The 18,629-nt window shown below is 33.0% G+C and overlaps 1 protein-coding gene across 8 annotated transcripts in view; it reads right to left on the reverse strand.

Annotated features, from left to right (window-relative positions):
- Positions 1–18,629, reverse strand: part of LOC111171347 (uncharacterized) — a 225,266-nt gene that overhangs the window by 117,981 nt on the left and 88,656 nt on the right. For 4 of the 8 annotated variants that reach the window (XM_089922980.1, XM_089922999.1, XM_089922997.1 and 1 more), the window contains one exon: positions 1–18,629. This exon is cut by the window's right edge. The exons of the other annotated variants lie outside the window; for them this stretch is intronic. The gene's annotated coding sequence lies outside the window, so the exon portion shown is untranslated. 8 annotated transcript variants of the gene reach the window in all.

Genomic DNA, 18,629 nt, shown 5'->3' on the forward strand with positions numbered 1-18,629 from the left:
AAGGAATGTAAAATAAATAATTCTTTTCCCTGTTTTCTTCACAATGTCTATTTTAGACTGTTCCTAGTCTAGTCTTGCTTTTATTCAAGACAGAGTCAACTTTAGATAATTCCACCGACATACCACATATTTGTTTTCTTCTTGAACGTAAGCTCTCCCATGTTTCTGCTTTTTTGGGGTATTCACTTTTCTTCTGTAATGCCCTCGTGCATGTGATATTAAAAATTAATAAACTTATGTATCTTTTCTCCTGTTAGTCTGCCTCTTATCAGTTTATTTCATAGAGACAGCTGTTGAACCTAGGAGGGTAGAAAGAAAGTCTTTCCTCCCCTACATCAGCTAGGGCTGCCATAACAAAATACCACAGAATGGTAGCTTAAACAACAGGAATTTATTTTCTCAGAGTTCAGAAAGCTGAAAGACCACAGTCAAGGTGCTGACAGCATTGGTGTCTCTCCTTGGCGTGAAGACAGCCACCTCCTTGCTGTGTCCTCACATAGCCTTTTCTTTGTATGCCTGTACCCCTGGAGTCTCTTCCTCTTCTAATAAGGACATAGTCTTATTAGATTAGGGCCCCACCCTTATGATCTCTTTTAACCTTAATTACCTCTTTAAAGACACTATTCCAAATAGTCTCACATTCTACGGTACTAGGGATTAGGGTTTCAACATATGAATTTGGGGGGGGGACATAATTCAGATCATAACAATACATTATAAAGAAATGGACAAAGAAGGACAGTAATGAACTCGGAAAGTTAGGGAGTGATAATCCATATAAAATGGGAAAGATGTATAGGAATATAAGAATGATATTATTTTACACAGTTTGGTTATAATGTTTTCTGTTTTGCCAAGGTGGGTATGTGTGTGTATACATGTCCATGTCCTTTGCTTTTTTTTTTTGCGGTACGCGGGCCTCTCACTGTTGTGGCCTCTCCCATTGTGGAGCACAGGCTCCAGACGCGCAGGCTCAGCGGCCATGGCTCACGGGCCCAGCCGCTCCGCGGCATGTGGGATCTTCCCGCACCGGGGCACGAACCCGTGTCCCCTGCCTCGGCAGGCGGACTCTCAACCACTGCGCCACCAGGGAAGCCCCCTTTGCATTATTTTTAAAATCAGAAACAAGAGCTGAATTTTTATCGAATGACTTTTCATTCATGTAATATGAGGTTTTATTCTAGATTGCCTATTTTCTTAGTAGTTATAGATATAAATTTAACTATTCACTGAATTTCATTTAATATTTCACTCAACATGTCATCATCTGTATTTATAGGTGTTTTCATTTTTATAATTTTTGGTTTTATTTTTATGATAAATACTACTTCACAAAATAAATCATTTTCCATCTGCTATTATCAAAAATAGTTTACACAAAATGACAATTGCTTCCTTTACCTATTACTGCATCACAAATCTCCACAGCCTGAAGTGACTTAGAACAACAATTTACTATTTCTCATAATGCTGTGGGTTGTCAGTATGGATAGGTCTTCTGTGGGTCATGCCTGATGTTGCTCATATGGCCATAGTCGCATGATGACTTCACTAGGATTGGAGTGTCTCAGATGGCCTGATTCACAGGTCTGGCAGTTGAGACTGACTGTTGGCTGTGGTACCTCTGTTCATCTCCATCTTCCAGGAGGCTCTTCAGTTCATCTCCAGATGAATTCTGTTTTCTGCCAGGCACTTAGTGACAAATACAATTCTTTGCCTTCTCTCAAAAAACTTACAGTCCAGTTTGGGATAATTATATGTATTTAGATAAATTGTTTTATATGTTATGATAGAAGAATGCATGGTAATATTTTAGCGAAGATAGGAATTTATTTTTTAACTGTTTCACAAAGAAGACACATTTAAAGTGAATTATGAATAATGAGTAGGTTTCCAACAAAGAAACAATGGGCATAAAATTAGTTTTTTTACTTCTTTCCTCTTAAATTTTAGCTTTTCTTGTCATTCTATCATTGGCCTACTTATTTCTACTTCTGAATTCCTTATAATAGGAGCAATTATTGGAATTCAAAACTATAAACCACTGCTAAATGCTAATTATATATATATACAGACATATAAACAGGTGAATTTATAGACAGAGAGATTTTTTTCCAGCCAGGACCTGCCTATTAAATATAGGTACAATGATATCTATACCAAATCAAACTCCAGAATGTAATAACCTCCACTAGATTTCTGTAAACTTTAGAGGACTTACACAGTGAATAACCTTACTTGCACTAACTTATTCTTTTCTGTTACTTTCTTACTATCTGATATGTATTTTTTTGTTTTTTTGTTTTAATTATCGATGTCTGGGGGTCAACCCATCTTGAGCCTTTTATTTAAAAGAATCATTGTTCAATTAATTTCCATAAGTTTGTATTTAGCTTAATATTATATCAAGTTATTAATACCTAATCATGGTTTTGAATACTAAACAAAGTATTTCAGGTAATAAGTAAACTTTAAAAGTTGCCAGATGCACAGTCAATATGATTAAATTAAGTATATTTCTGAATAGTAGCATCAAACAATTTAGAAGTAAAATTTTAAATACCATTAATAACATCAAAAATATAAAATCAGCAGAATACATTTCAGAAGATTTCTAAAACCTACAATAAAGGGTACAAACATTGCTGTAAAAACATTAAAGAAGTTCTAAATAATTGAACAGATACCAAATTTGTGAAAACATTGTAAAAGTATCAATTTTCCTCATATTCTTATATAGTCACTAAAATCTCAATGAAAATGTCTAAGATTTTTTTAACTTTTGTAGAAAGTGAGAAGGTGATTCTAAGATTTAGTTTGAAATGCAAAGAACCTACTGTAGTCAATATATTCTTGAGGAAGAATAAAATTGGAGGACATACATCCCAGATTTGACAAATTACTGAAAAAGCTAGTTATTAGCATCATAGTGTACTGGCATAAGAATAGACAAACAATATCAATAGTACTAAAATAGATCCATATATTTGGGCACTTGACTTATATCGAAGATTAAAGAGGTGAAATTATGTTGAAGCAATAAATTAATGAAAGATAATTGAATCAAGTAATTTTATCTCTATAATGGTAAAAAATAAATAAAACTTGACAACTATCTTATACCATTCAATGAAATTGACAAAACTTAGTTCATAGGCATAACTGTGAAAAGAAATCTAAAGTCTCTATAAGAAAACACAGAGGGATATCTATATGACCCTGCAATAGGTAAAGATCTCTAATATAGGAATCAAAAACACTGAAGAACTAGTCCTAAAACAAAAAATTAAAAATTGGCTTTATAATAAAGATTTTTTCCTTTGCCAATAAACCTCATGAAGAAAGTGAAAACACCAAAGAAATAGTAGAAGAAAATATATATTTGTTATATGTATGTGCTGTAGGACTCATATTCAGAATATAGAAAAGACTTCTCCAAATCAATAAGGAAAAAAATAAAAATAATGGGAAATGTCCCTTGAAAAGAATTTTCATATAAATTATATTTAAATAGCTAATAAGCGTAATAAATATAGTCAACATCACTATTCATCAGGAAAACACAAATTAAAAATACAAAGAAATACTGTTACATAAATACAAATTAAAAGTACAAATAAATACAGCTACTAGGACAACTATAATTAACTAAGAAAGAAACTACCAAATGTGTGGAATAGGTGGAAAAATTGAATACATGGCTGGTAGGGATGTAAAATTATAAAACTGCTTCAGGATAGCTGGCCATTTCCATTATTTCCACTCCTAAATGTATACACAAGAGAAGTGAGTCCACACAAAGACAAAAATATTGATAACATATTTATTCATAATAATAAGCATCTGGGAAAAACCCATATGCTTAACAATAGAGAATGGGTAAATTGTGGTAAATCTTATGAAGGAATATTACAGAGAAGTACAAAAGAATACACTTCGAATATATACAACATGAATAAACCTAACAGACATAGTACTGAGTGAAATCAACTCAAGACAAAAGTAGTAACTGCTATATGATTCCATTTATGGCAAGTTCTAGGATAATCAAATCTAATTGATGAGGAGAGAATTCAGAATAGTAGTTAAATCTAGGGGCTAGTTTAGACTGAGAAAGGGCAAGGAAGTGCCTTCATGGGTGCTGAAACAGTTCTGTATCTTGTTCTGGGTTGTGATTACATGGGAGAATACACATGTAAACATCATCATGCTGTATTTGTAGATTTAGTTCACTTCATTCATTTTACCATATGTATTTTGCCCCTTGATTTTCATAAGACAAGTAAATACTTACATATGTGGAAAATGTATCTCAGGCAACTACTGTTATAAACAAACTCATTTTTTCCCCGAAGAAATGTAATTTTCAAAACGAAGAAATAGTCTGATTTCTTCATTATCAAAACAATAAATCCTTATTCTTGTCCCTAACAATTGATATAAAATTTGTTCATCTTGTTGCTAATAATCAATTTGGAGATAATATTATATAATAGAAATGGTATCGTGTATAGTCTCCTAGAGAATTTGCTATATGAATGCTGGCAGAAGGGTGGACTTAAGTATGTTAAAAATATGAAGAAAATAATCAAGAGTATTTCCACAACGATATTTGAACACTAAAGAGTAGCCAGATGATCTAGAACTTTAAGTAGTTATGCCAATTCAAAGTTATGTTCAAAGAGAAATACACAGTTAAGCAAGTCAAGTTCATTATCAGAAAACGGCCTGTCTGTTCAGACATAGCATGTAGTTTCACACATTTCTGTTTCACCTTTTGAAAATTTCAGTCATTAATAGAGTCTTCTCAAAAAGCTTTAATCCATTGTGAGATTCTTTTCCTGATAAAAAGAGTATCATAATTACAAACTTTGATGTGGAAATTAAAAAAGCACATGGCAGACATAGTTCCAAAGTGTGTCTTCTAATTAGTCATTAGGGATGTTTTGGCTAATATTTCCTCACTAATGGTCTGTCTTTCTACAAAGTTTCAGACTTTATGGAAGGAACTCTTCCCCATAATGAGAACCTGCCAGCACATTAGTAGTATTTACCCTATCCTTTTAGAAATTCATAATTAATACATATATTGTCCTCTACATTTAATTGTTTCATTCTTTATGTAATATTAAAGAAACCCAAAGGATAATTATTTTACTTATAATTTTTTAAAATAGGGAAACTGAGGGTCACAGAGGTCAAAAGTTCAGGATTACAGTTAATAGGAAGTGGCAGTAAGGCTTGAAATCGTTTAGATTATGTTTCCAGAAGCTAAGTTTTATGGGAATGAGAAGATATTGTTGCTAAATTTTCTCAAATCATTATGGAATGTTAAAAGACAGTCTTATATATCAATTTTCCACCATAAGCCTGTGAATCAGTTCTCACCATGCTGAGCAAAAGAATTGATTTAGGGTCAAAAGTCACAGATTGGATGTGACCTATATTTTTCATTTGAGTTCTTTAGTTACTGTCTCATTTATTGTGATCATCTACCATGAAAGATATTAAATTTGTTCTTGAAGTACTAACAATAACCCCTGAAAGGTGCTGTTATAATTTAAGCAGTGTTTTAATATTCATAGAAGGAATAAGTGATATGTAGCAAGAGAAGAAAGGCACCTTCGCTGTGAAGGATCTTACTTATTGTCTCAAATTACATTATTTAAGAGACAAGACTATAAATCACACAGAGGGAGGCTAATGAAATTTACCAATCCACATTTTTTTTGGAGCACTTGACTTAACTATATTGAGGTTAATTCTGAAATAAAAAGAATTTACTATCTAGTACACCGATTAATAAAAAAAATCACAGTCTAATGATGAAAATTAAATACTGAATGCAAAAAGAAGAAATACAGTGTTATTTTGAGTAAGGTGATAGAGGTGTTAAGAAAAAATCAAATGGAAAGAATTAATGATTTTTTACTGTTCTGTAACACTGAAATTGTGCTAAGTGCTTAAATACCAACATTAACAAAGTTTTCTTTCACCAAATTAAAGATTTTCAAAGATATTGATAGTGACAAAATACTAAAATAATAATAGTAATAATAATGATCTTAATATTATTTCAATGTCAAATAAAACACAATATTATTCATTTAAAATCATGCTCAACTACTAATGTATGTTCTATTCTCCATGTTTCTATATCTTATTACCTGAACATGAAATAAACATTTAATATTTAATGCAAGACAAAAATTGGTATTTTGGACTTAAGGAACAAAAGCTAAGACATGGAAATTTAAAACCGTGTATACTATTAGAACTTAGTATTAAGACATTAATTGATTTGACTTTATTTATATGATTTTTTTATTTCCAAAAAGCCAAAAATTAAATTAAGAAAATATTTTAATTGAATGTAATCATAAATACATATGAATATATTGAATTATTTATAACTTGAATTGAAAGTTAGGAACATCATAAATTACTTAAATATATATTCATGTCTGTCTGAATGAGCTTTTGCAAAAAATTATACTTCATGGATTTAGCTGTATTATTTTCTTAAAGGGGTTTATTTTTAAAAACGTATTTTCACAGTGCTTGAATTTTCTCTCCAATTGTTTTACATCTATCTCATTTATCTTGAAGAATATTGGGAACAAGTCAAAACTGGAAATGCTTTATACTTTTTCATTACACATTTATATTTAACCTTATACATTATTCACTAATTCTACGCAATAAAGTCTATTAAAGTGACATGAACAGGGTACAAACATCTGTCAACTTACTTGGGTGATAGATATCATTCCTGCACTACTGCTGGGAGCTTTTATATCCCAGCCCTTCTAAATCAATCTCTCTCTCAACTCTCTCTCTTTCATTCTCTTTTGCACATATAACACATAAAATTCTTAATCTTCCCTTCCATTCACACATAAACTAAATTTGATCAACAAACCTAGTTGTACCTTTTGTATATTAAAAAAAAATCTTAATAAGATCATTTTATTGGCATGTGCTTTCATAAGCTTAACCTTAATTTTCATGAAGCAAATTTTAAAATGTAAAACGAATTTTAAAAACTCAAAAATGGGAAAATATAAGAACTTTCTCTAAAGGGATCTGCTTATTTTGTTAATAACTGGATCTTTGTAATAGCTGTTTAATCTTCTGCTAAGCACTTATTATGATTTGTATTTACTTACCTTTAATATTGTTTTTCCTATTTTCTCCCAGAATTGTGAGCTCAATGAGAGCAGGAATTTTTTTTTTTGGCTTTTTAATCACCATAATTCCATTATCTAGAACAGTGATTGACAAATAGTAGGCACTTTGGAAATCATTGACCAGATAACAGGAAATAGCTAATAATTATTTGTTGGATAATAAGTAAACACACAAATAAACCTAAAATTAGAACTGGAATTCCTACTAAAATATAATCTATAGAAACTAAGGAACTCTCTTTTGAAAATTGTCTTGAGTAACATTGAAAATTTAGAATTTGAAAGACCTATCTTTTTTTTCTGTCATTACAAATCTGAATTGATATTCTGAAATAAATATGGATCTATCATTTACATATTCTTAAACTTGCTGAAGTTAATTTAAAGAGCTTTCTGTGTTTTGCTCTAATTTGAAATGAATCATGCTACTGGAAATAACCAATAATCTTTATTAAAATAAAATTATTTAAATTAAATTTCTATTGTTTCATTACTTATGTTTGTAAATAATAATTGTGAGTAAAATCACATGCAAATTTATTATGTCAATAAAAATTCCATTCTTCTTAGACAAAGAATAGAAAAGTATCTAGATTGAAAATTCACTGAATTGAGACTTATAACAAGGATTAATGTTTTACTTCTGCATTCCCAATGTTTTATGCTCCTTCTAATACTAAATTAGAGTGACTGGAGTATTAAACTACCAATTGGGACACCTTAATTCCAGCTATAAATTCCCACAATTTATTCACAAATCTGTAACAGAAATAAACAAAAAAAGTTCTCCTCCCTAAAAATAAAAAATGGAAAGATACTATAGTAGCTATGAATATACGTATTATTAAGTTACATTTTATTTTATCAATACTATAGTATATATCATTTGACATTAATATGCTATATTTATAATGACATTGTTTTACAACATTCTTAAAATATAGGGTTTCATTTTTTCATTTCCTTATTCTTAATCATCAATAAGGTATTAAATTAGATGCTGGAGTAAAATGTCAAAAAATCCTAAACACTTTAGAAGGAGATAATTTTGTTATAGTTGCAAAACTAGTCTCTTTAATGCATCATATTAGGTTCTGACATTTCAATCTATTACAAGAATCCTTTGTTGACTGGATTTATCTCTTTAAATCCAATTTATCTCCACCTAAGTGCTACTTTTCTTGACACATAACATGATTTACCTGGATATTAGAGATAAAGTCTAATAATATTTCATCACTTGCTTAAATATTTGCTACATGATATTAAATTTTCCTTTATTACTTTGGAAAAAAATATTATATACAAATTTTATACTGAGTGAGTAAGGAAAAGATACATAGTAAGTACCTAATATATTTCCCATTCCCTTCATATTTTAAAAATTTAATTACCCTCCTCACTAAGTTTCTCAAAAATCACATGGTTCAATTTAGTACTATCAAGTTTTCACTTTTCAAAATACAGAACATTATTTAAGTAATCACCAAAAGAAGGAAGAAGTAAAAATAGAAACTATTAAAAGTATTTGTCTCTAGGAAATTGGGCTACTTTCAGGGAATGGTGAAGTAGGGGATTATTGCTTTCATTATAAATTGATTTTGGCCTTATAACTTAAAATATCTGGTACAAATTCTATTTACAATAACAATTATAAAAATACTAATTCTCAAATATCTGGAATTCAAAAGCATTTTTAAATTTTGTAGTATGTGGCTCATGGAAACAGACTATGAAAAACATGTGCAAAAAATAAAATGGACAGAATTCTTTTAGAAAGGCATAAATGCTAAGAAAGCAACAAAATAGCACATATTCCTGAGAGTGATAAAGGATCAGGAGTTCGATGGTCAAGAAAAACTGAACAACAATTCTCTATTTTCTCCTTCCCCTGGCCTTTGGTAACCACAATTCTACTCTCTACTTTTATGAGTTTGACTATTTTAGGTACCTTATATAAGTAGAATCATGCAGTATTTGTCCTTCTGTGACCAGCTTACCTCACTTACCATAATGTCCTCCAGGTTCATTCATGCTGTCACATATGGCAGAATTTCCTTCTTTTTTAAGCCTGAATAGTTTGATTCATGCAAGATGAATAAGTTCTAGAGATGTGTTGTACAACAAGTTGCCTATAGTTCGCAATACTCTCTTGTGCACTTAAAAATTTGTTAAGTGGGTAGATCTCACGTTAAGTGTCCTTACCACACTTAAAAAAAAAAAAAAAAGGGCTCCCCTGGTGGCGCAGTGGTTGAGAGTCCGCCTGCCGATGCAGGGGACACAGATTCGTGTCCCGGTCCGGGAAGATCCCACATGCCGCGAAGCGGCTGGGCCCGTGAGCCCTGGCTGCTGAGCCTGTGCGTCTGGAGCCTGTGCTCTGCAACGGGAGAGGCCACAACAGTGAGAGGCCCGCGTACCGCAAAAAAAAAAAAAAGAAAGAAAAGAAAAGATGTGTTGGAAAGGTGAAAAGGAACAGATACATAAATGAGGGAGTCAGCCTTCAGAAGATCTGGTGGCAGAATATTCCATAAGAAGGAAAGGGAAAATATATCTTTAAAGTGGAATAATAAAAAGACAAGTGACTATAGGAAAAGGGGAAATGAAAGTGAGAACAGAGAAGTAAACCAGGTCGGACTGGGCCTTGGAAGACGTGTTTAAAATTTAATCTCTTCGAGAATTCTAATAGGGTTCTAATTCCAATGGGAGTTCACTGTAGTGTTTGAAAATGAGAATGATGTTACCTAATACATATATTAAAACTACAAAAATATTCTCAAAAAAAATGAAGAAAAATTCTAGAGGAAAAAAAGTTGTACATGGACATGTGATTGATTACTTCATGGGTCTTTATAGATTTCACCAGCCAGAAATTTTCAAGGATGCTCTATAAATGGGGTTCAATTAATTATGTCTTTTCTGTCTTGGATGGTGTCCTTGGTTGATCATCTTATTCCTGGATGGTGACATTGAATTCCTAAATAAAGTCTGTCACTCTATTAAGGGCATTTAGTTATTGTCAAAGTAATTGTGAATAATTCCTCACATCTAACCCAAGCTCCAATAAAGTTTCTAGATAAAACAAAAAATATCTGAGTTCAGAGCTGCTTTCCAGGCCATTAAAAAAAACCCATGAATCATTAATATAATTTTTTCTAAGATTCCCTCAGAGATAAATGGCACATAGTCAATTGTTCGAAATGACGTAAACCTAACTAAGAAAATAGAAGAAAGAATTTGAGAAACGACTTGAGTTGAGAGTCAGGGGCTAAATAGCAGAATAACACTTTGGAAGCCAACTGTAGAGCTGTAGATGCAAATGATGGAGAATAATCTCAAGGCTGAACTAAGAGATTTGAAAATCGCTCCCAAGATAGAAGGGTACATTCCTTCTGTCATGTTTTGTGCTTCCTGTTCATAGTAAATTGTGAAGAGAGAGGGAGAAGAGGGAGAGAGAAAGAAAGAAAGAAAGAAAGAAAGAAAGGGGAAGGGGAAGGGTAAGAATGGGAAGGGATGGGAAGGAGGAAGGAGGGAAGGAAGGAAGGAAGGGAAGGCGGAAGTTAAAAAAAGAAAATTAAATAAAGAGAAAATGGGCACAGTATTTTTCTTCAAGAATTAGTCTTCCTGATTAAAGGAAAATTTTAAAGTATGTATTTAAGATTTATCCTAAGATAAGAACAGTGCAATTACCTGGAAGTATAAGGTTTTGGACTAAATATTTGAATTTTTTACTTTTCTGTAAGTTCTTGAAAGGTTTCACCTCACTTCTATTCATATACTAATACTAACGCCAATTCATGCTAATTAAAAAGAACAACAGTAAATAGAGTAAAAGTGAGTTTCACCAGAACTTTAACTAAAATTAGGATGTAAGCTCATAAGTTACAATGTAGATATTTGTCTATGATATCACTATCTGAAGTTTTACTGCTGAATATGTGTGCTTTAAACTGACTATAACTCTACTAAAAAAAAATAATTGGAGGCTTGGGTTTGTGAAATCTCCCACAAAGAGAATACTCTGATGCTTTCATAAATTTTCATTATCTGCTCCTTCACGCTGTTCTGTTCTACCTGGCTGTCTCCAACCATGATACAATTTTTGAGGCCCAGTTTAAAATGCATCTCCCATGTAGTAATCATTTAGTTCCATTGCTTTCATAGTAGACAACTATAAATTAATATACCCTCTTTCCTTAAATATATTTATGCCATTTTACCTCATACTGTAATCATCTTTGGCATGTTTTTCTAAACCTCACCTTCCTTCCTGGTGCACACTGATCTGAACCAGGTCAAATAACAAGGTTCTTTGTGGTAGATGTTACCACTGATATAGTTGGATGAAAGCTGTAGGTTTCCTCTCTCCCCTAAACATTACCAGGTGGATGCTAAAATTAAAGCAAGTATGAGAAAAAAATCCACCACCACACACACCTATATTTATGAGTAAAAAGGCACAAAAACTTGTACAATCTTTTCTTAAAGATCCAGTAAATTCCTAGCTTTCTAGCCTTTATCCACCTTCATACAACTTATGTAGGGTTTGTTTCTGACAGAAGTAAAATTATTTTAGTGTAAGATGAAATTAATTTCAAGTGGAAAAATCCTCTGAATCTAAGCCCTAGGACAATAACACCACTCAAAAGTGTGTATTATATTAGGTTTTTCTGTAAATTCAGTCAGAGATGTTGTTATAATATTTCTAAGAAATCAATATATCTTGAACATCACTTATTAAAACAAGTAAAAAAAGTATTTCTTGTAAAATTTTATTCTGATTAATAAATCTCTAATATTCATCTAGGAAATCTAGAATTTCTAAAGCATAGATACAACTGACACTTTTCCTCTCTTCCTCTCTGCCCCTCACCCCACACTCACATCCAGCTTTCATTCTTGAATAGGACACGTAAAAGTAATACATCTTGCATGTTGATTAAAATTCACTAAGAGATTTATCTATAATTTTAATTGCATTTCTGCTAGAATACTTGGAAATAAATTTTAGATAGCATATTTCACAAACATCATATTTAAAATTTCTTCAATCAGTATTGTACAAATTTATGATTGTAAAATCCTACAATTTTAGGATTGTATTAGTTTACAAAATATTTGTTGTCTCTTCACTATGAGAGGACTTACATTCCTATCTCATTAACTCCAGGCTTGACTATTGTACTTACACTGAATTTGACCAATAAAATATGAACAGAAGAGGGATGAGGCACTTCCAAGGAAAATCTTTAAGAACCTTTGATGGTTCCATCATTTTATCTTTTCCATTTCCCATGAAAACAGAAATATATTTAACTGGGACTGGTCATCTAGCTCAGTTCCTTTAATAAAAATGAGAAGCACATCCACAGACAAACCATCATGAACATGTCACAATAATAGGAAATGCATCATTTTTATTTCCTTTTTTGTATGTGTCCCTGAAACTTTGTGGTTTATAACTTAAGCATAACTTAGCTAAGGCTGACCAATGTGAGTACACAATTTTTTGTTTATTTGTTTGTTTTGCATATATATTGTTCCAAAAAAGAGCAATGTTATTTTTCAAATTTTAGGTGCTTAATAATTATTTTTCCTATGACTGAATTTTGCTGTCATGTATTAAGTATAAACTTGCCATAGAATATTTAGATATATTGTTTTTCTCTATTTTGGTATTTAGGTTAAAACACAGTTACTCACATCTCTCAAACCTTATTATATCCCTAAGGAGTGTGTGGATGCATAGATAGATAGAGCAGTCTAATTTGAAAATTGAATCAAAATCTCTGAAAGAGGGACCAGATATTTGCATATTCATCAACCTTACTCAGATAAGTATAATGCACACCGAAGTTGTAGAACTGTTGTTAAATGCGATGATACCTAAATCTTTTAACCATTCATAAACATAAAAATACAATATGTCAGAAATAATTTTAGTTACTTGCCATGAAAAGCAAAGAAAATTAAAATGTATATGCAATGTATAGGTGTTTTTTATTCAGGACTATTTATCAAATATATATAATTTTATGTAATTTTATACATAAATTTCAAAATTTATGCATTCTACATATAAAATTTTAGAATCTAAAATTAACGCATTTATCACTTGAATCTTTCAGAATTGTTTGTCAGAGTTTCTCTTCCATATCCTGTTTTTTCACTTGGAGTCATCTTCATTTCTTTCAACTAACAATTAAAGATTATTTAAGAACAAGATTTGTCTTCTCATTAGGGAGAAAAAATAAAGATTTATTAATTGCAAATTCCTCCTAATAAACATGTGGGGAAATTTACATTTTACAAGGAGATATCAATGTTTTTCCTTCTCTTTTTTACCTGTCCACGACTACTGTCCAAATAAGAATGACATATTAATTAAGCAAAATCAAGATGTTACCTATGAATCTCACATTTTGATAAAGATTGCTGTTCTTTTGATTACATTCCTCCTCAGCTTACCATTAACTTATCATTCACCTTCTCTCTTAACCAGATATGACATATTATGGAGATACTACTACAAAGAAATGATACAATTTAGAAGAAAATGCTGGATAGGTTTTAGGATAGGTTCTGCTGCTAACAAGAACAAAAATGTTATATACATTTGAAAAATTGTCAAAATAGCAAAAATTGTCAGGTCAAGATTTGAGTAAAATAAGAAAGCCACAGAGGTAACATACAAAAAGATAACATACAAAATATGCAGTAGAGTTTTAAAATTATATTGAGACATATCACAAAACACTTTAGACCAAGGTTCCTCAACCTTGGCACTATTAACATTTTGGATCAAATAAGGTTTGGTTGATGGGAAGGTTGTCCTCTATATTGCAGGATAGTTCACAGCATCCTAGTTTCTACCTACTAAATGTCAATAGAAAAAATCCTGTTGTGACCAAAAAAAAAAAAAAAAAATCCCATTGAGGGCAAATTAGCCCTCATTTAAGAACCAATGCTCTAGGTCAGTAAATAAAATTGAGGTTAAAAAAAATGTTTTTTAATTTCTGGAAATACATAACCTACAAAAATTGACACAAGAAGAAAATGAAAACTTAAACAATCCTTTACTCATAGTAACAAATTAAATAGTACTGAAGCCACTATCCTCATCCACAAAAATTCTCCCCCCCAAAATAATATTTCTAGATGGACCACTGCATAGAGGATTTCTACTGTGCCAACACAGCTAGACTGATGCTGCCTTTTTACAGAATTCTCTTTCCTACATAATTACAGGTTAGCATGACCAAATGAAGCACTTTGCAAGAAATTTGGAAGGGAGAACTATGTAGCAGACACATTAATTTTACATTAGGAAGGTTTTTTGTTTGTTTCCGTTTCTTTGCTTTTATGGCTTCCAAATGGGCTGTGAAATTTGGAGCAAAAAAAATGATGAGTTCACAACACTAATTTTCCTGCCCAAATCTCTTATAAGGGAGCTGACTACCATAAAATAAAACCTCATCTTCTATAGACATAGTGCTCATATTTATAAAGTCATACCTGTGTCAAAGAGTGTTTTTCCTATGTTTTCCTCTATGAGTTTTATAGTGTCTGGTCTTACATTTAGGTCTTTAATCCATTTGGAGTGTATTTTTGTGTATGGTGTTAGGTAGTGTTCTCATTTCATTCTTTTACATGTAGCTGTCCAGTTTTCCCAGCACCACTTATTGAAGAGGCTGTCTTTTCTCCATTGTATGTTCTTGCCTCCTTTGTCATAAATTAGGCAACCATATGTGTGTGGGTCTATCTCTGGTCTTTCTATCTTGTTCCATTGATCTATATTTCTGTTTTTGTGCCAGCACCATATTGTCTTGATTACTGTAGCTTTGTAGTATCGTTTGAAGTTGGGGAGCCTGATTCCTCCAGCTCCACTTTTCTTTGCAGTATTATTTTGGCTATTCAGGGTCTTTTGTATTCCCATATGAATGTGGTACTGATGAACATAGTGGCAGGGCAGGAATATAGATATAGGGAATGGAGTTGAAGACACGGGGTGGAGGGGCAAGCTGGGGTGAAGTAAGAGTAGCATTGACATATATACACTACCAAATGGTAAATATTTAGCTAGTGGGAAGCAGCAGCATAGCACAGGGAGATCAGCTCGGTACTTTGTGATGACCTAGAGGGGTGGAATAGAGAGGATGGGAGGGAGGCTCAAGAGGGAGGAGATATGGGGATATATGTATGTATATGGCTGATTCACTTTGTTGTACAACAGAAACTAACACAGTATTGTGAAGCAATTATACTCCAATAAAGAGCTATAAAAAATCATACCTAAATTATAAGATTACAGAATTGAATTCTCAAGCTTGCAAGGCTTTTTATGATAAATTTAGGGTATTGATTGGGAAGGATTGGGGTCCTAAATATTAGGATAGAGGCATATGGAAAAATTCCAAATAAGATTGGAAAGTTGAACTTTTAAACTCTGCTAAACTGCCTTTCTTTTAGAATTATCTCTTCAACCTCTTGTTTTAAAGACGTTAGTTTCCTCTTATTTGAAGAAACTATAATTTCCTCCCCACTGAGACAGTTCTCTTGCAAGAAGAGACTGCTAATCCTCTCCATATCCTATCTCCAACAATTCTTAATGCTCCTACATCTATAACCAGAGTCAAGTTCCATCAGGGCCCAGAAGGTAATGTACAAAGTGTGACATGGAAAGTATTACACATACCAAAAATTTTTCACATATGATTTTAACATTCTACATTTACCAAAACCTAGGTAAACAAGTGAGAATTAATCCTAAGGTTTTTAGATTAAGGTAGAAGAAATACAAATTTGGCTCAGGCTGAGGAGAGCAATAAAGTCTCACTTAGCCAAGATTCTGGATTCAATATGTTAAATCAAGAAGATAGGAGTAGCTTTAACATTTTCCTTTGCAAATGACTAAAATCTGGGACCAAAAAGTGCTTACATTTAATTAAATTAAATGCTAGAAATTCCCTGTCATATTACTGAGGGATATAACCAAAGTCTTAGTGAGATCGGAACAGTAGAATGTATTTATGATGTCATATTTGTTTATTTATGCACCCCTCAGGTGGATCAGAATACACTCTCTTCATTAAGTCTGGAAGAAATATATTCATGGGGAGTCCACAGTGTCCTTAATGAGCTCCTTTGTGATTACATATTTTTTTCTTTTTAAATATATATTTACTTATTTAGCTACATCAGGTCTTGGGTGGCGCAAGTGGGACCTTCGCTGCAACCTGAGGGATCTTTCATTGTGGTGCATGAGCTCCTCATTACGACGAGCAGGCTTCTCTCTAGTTGTGGTGCACAGGCTCCAGAGCACACAGGCTCAGTAGATGCGATGTGCAGGCTTCTCTCTAGTTGTGGCTCATGGTCTCCACAGTGCACAGGCTCTGTAGTTTGCAGCACGTGGGCTATCTAGTTGTGGTGCACGGGCTCCGGAGTGCACGGGCTCAGTAGTTGCGACACACCGGCTCAGTTGCCCTGTGGCATGTGGGATCTTAGTTCTCCAACCAGGGATGGAACTCGCGTCCCCTGCATTCTTAACCACTGGACCACCAGGGAAGTCCCTGTGATTACTTTCTATTGTTCAGAAATATAAGCAGAAACTACTGCCATGGATCTGGGCTCCCAGAAATCAATGGGGATAATGGAATTCCAGGGTGGCAGATGGCAAATAGAGGCACTTAATCTCCAGAGATAAAATAGTAATGGTAACTCCACTGCAGAGCAGAGCTGAAGCAGGAATCAGAATGTCTATGCTGCAAAGATTTTGGTGTTGAATAGTTCATCATTATGTACCTAGAACTAAAATAAATGAGTAGTCTGTTAAATTTGTAAAAGTAAAAATTCCCAAATGTGTTAACCGTGATCTGTTTTAGAACACAATACAGTCACAGACATCCCTCAACCAGTTTACAGTAACCAGAGTCATTTTAATGAAAAGAAGACTGAGTCCTCTTGAGGAAAGACCTAGCTATATAGCCCAAAATGGATATTGTTAATATTTCTCCTAGCTTTTCCCTAAAGACCTGCAAATATTTACCATGGTTACTATGAACTGGTGAAGGTGAAATTATCAGACTTTTCAAGGGCATTTGACATTGACTCTGACCTCCCACTGATGCCTGGAGATAAAAATAGAACTGTAATGTACTAGTCAGAAGAGAGGCTTATGAAGGTCACATAATCAATGGAGTGTGTCCATTTCATAGTAGACCCAGTGGACACCTAAACCCACACCGTGACTATCTTCTGAGTTCCAAAATACATAATCAGATAGCACATGCTCATCAGCGGACTTGGTTCTTTAACCCGTGGAAAGGGCTTTGTTATGGTAGGGAAAGCCTAGTGAAAACCCCTAGATCTTCCTTTACACATAAAATATAAAACCGGAAACAACATCACATCCCAAGAGGGATTTCAGAGATTAACATCACTATCAAGCCACTAAAAATGCTGGAGTTTATTCCTACCACAGCTAATTCAACTTACCTATTTTGCTTGTGCAGAGGACAGATGTAAATAACCATTATGAAATGAAATTATTGAAAATATAATCATGCAGTGATTCCAATTGCATCTGCTAATCTAGATGTAGTTTCATTGCTGGAGCAAATCATTACATCTCCTGTCAACTGATAGGCAATGATAGATGTGGACAATGCTTTTCTTCTCTAAACTTTTGAGCAAAGAGGTAGTTTGCTTTCAGCAGGTAGAGCCAGAAACACAATTGTACTATTCTAGCTCAGGGGTATATTAACTGTTAAGCGTTCTGTCATAGTCTAGTCTGTAATGACCTGAAACACCTCTCAATTCAAAAGTATGTCATGTTTATACATTACATTTATGATGCGGTGATTTTGCATCTGATGAAGAGGAAGTATCAGCAACTCTAGAGACTTTGACATGCATGACATGGTGGGGTGTTGCTTCATGTTTATGTCATGTTTATACATTACATTTATGATGCGGTGATTTTGCATCTGATGAAGAGGAAGTATCAGCAACTCTAGAGACTTTGACATGCATGTTAGAATTTGGGAATGCATCCCACAAAATTCAGGGACTTGCCACCTTGGTGACATTTCTAGGGGTTCCATCTCATAGGAATGTTGAAATATCCCTTCCAAGATGAGAGATAAATTGCTGCATCTTGTCCCTCTACTATTGAGAAAAGTTTTAACAGTCTATGGGTCTCTTTAGATTTGGAATGCCACATATATCTCACTTTGCTGTATTATTCTTACTCATTTATTTAGTATCCTGAAAAGCTGCCAGTTTTGAGTGAGACTAAGTTTCTGCAACATGTCCATCTGCCAAGAAAGCTGTTCTGCTTGGACCATATGACTCAACGGATCCAATTTTGTTTTAAGTGTTTATGGCAGAAAACAAATGTATTGAACCTTTTGCAGGCTGGTATAAATGGTTCACAGAATGGAG

This window comes from Delphinapterus leucas, chromosome 13 (assembly GCF_059928025.1).
Source record: "Delphinapterus leucas isolate spDelLeu-1000000601 "Yukka" chromosome 13, BTC_Dleu_Yukka2, whole genome shotgun sequence".
NCBI lineage: Eukaryota > Metazoa > Chordata > Mammalia > Artiodactyla > Monodontidae > Delphinapterus > Delphinapterus leucas.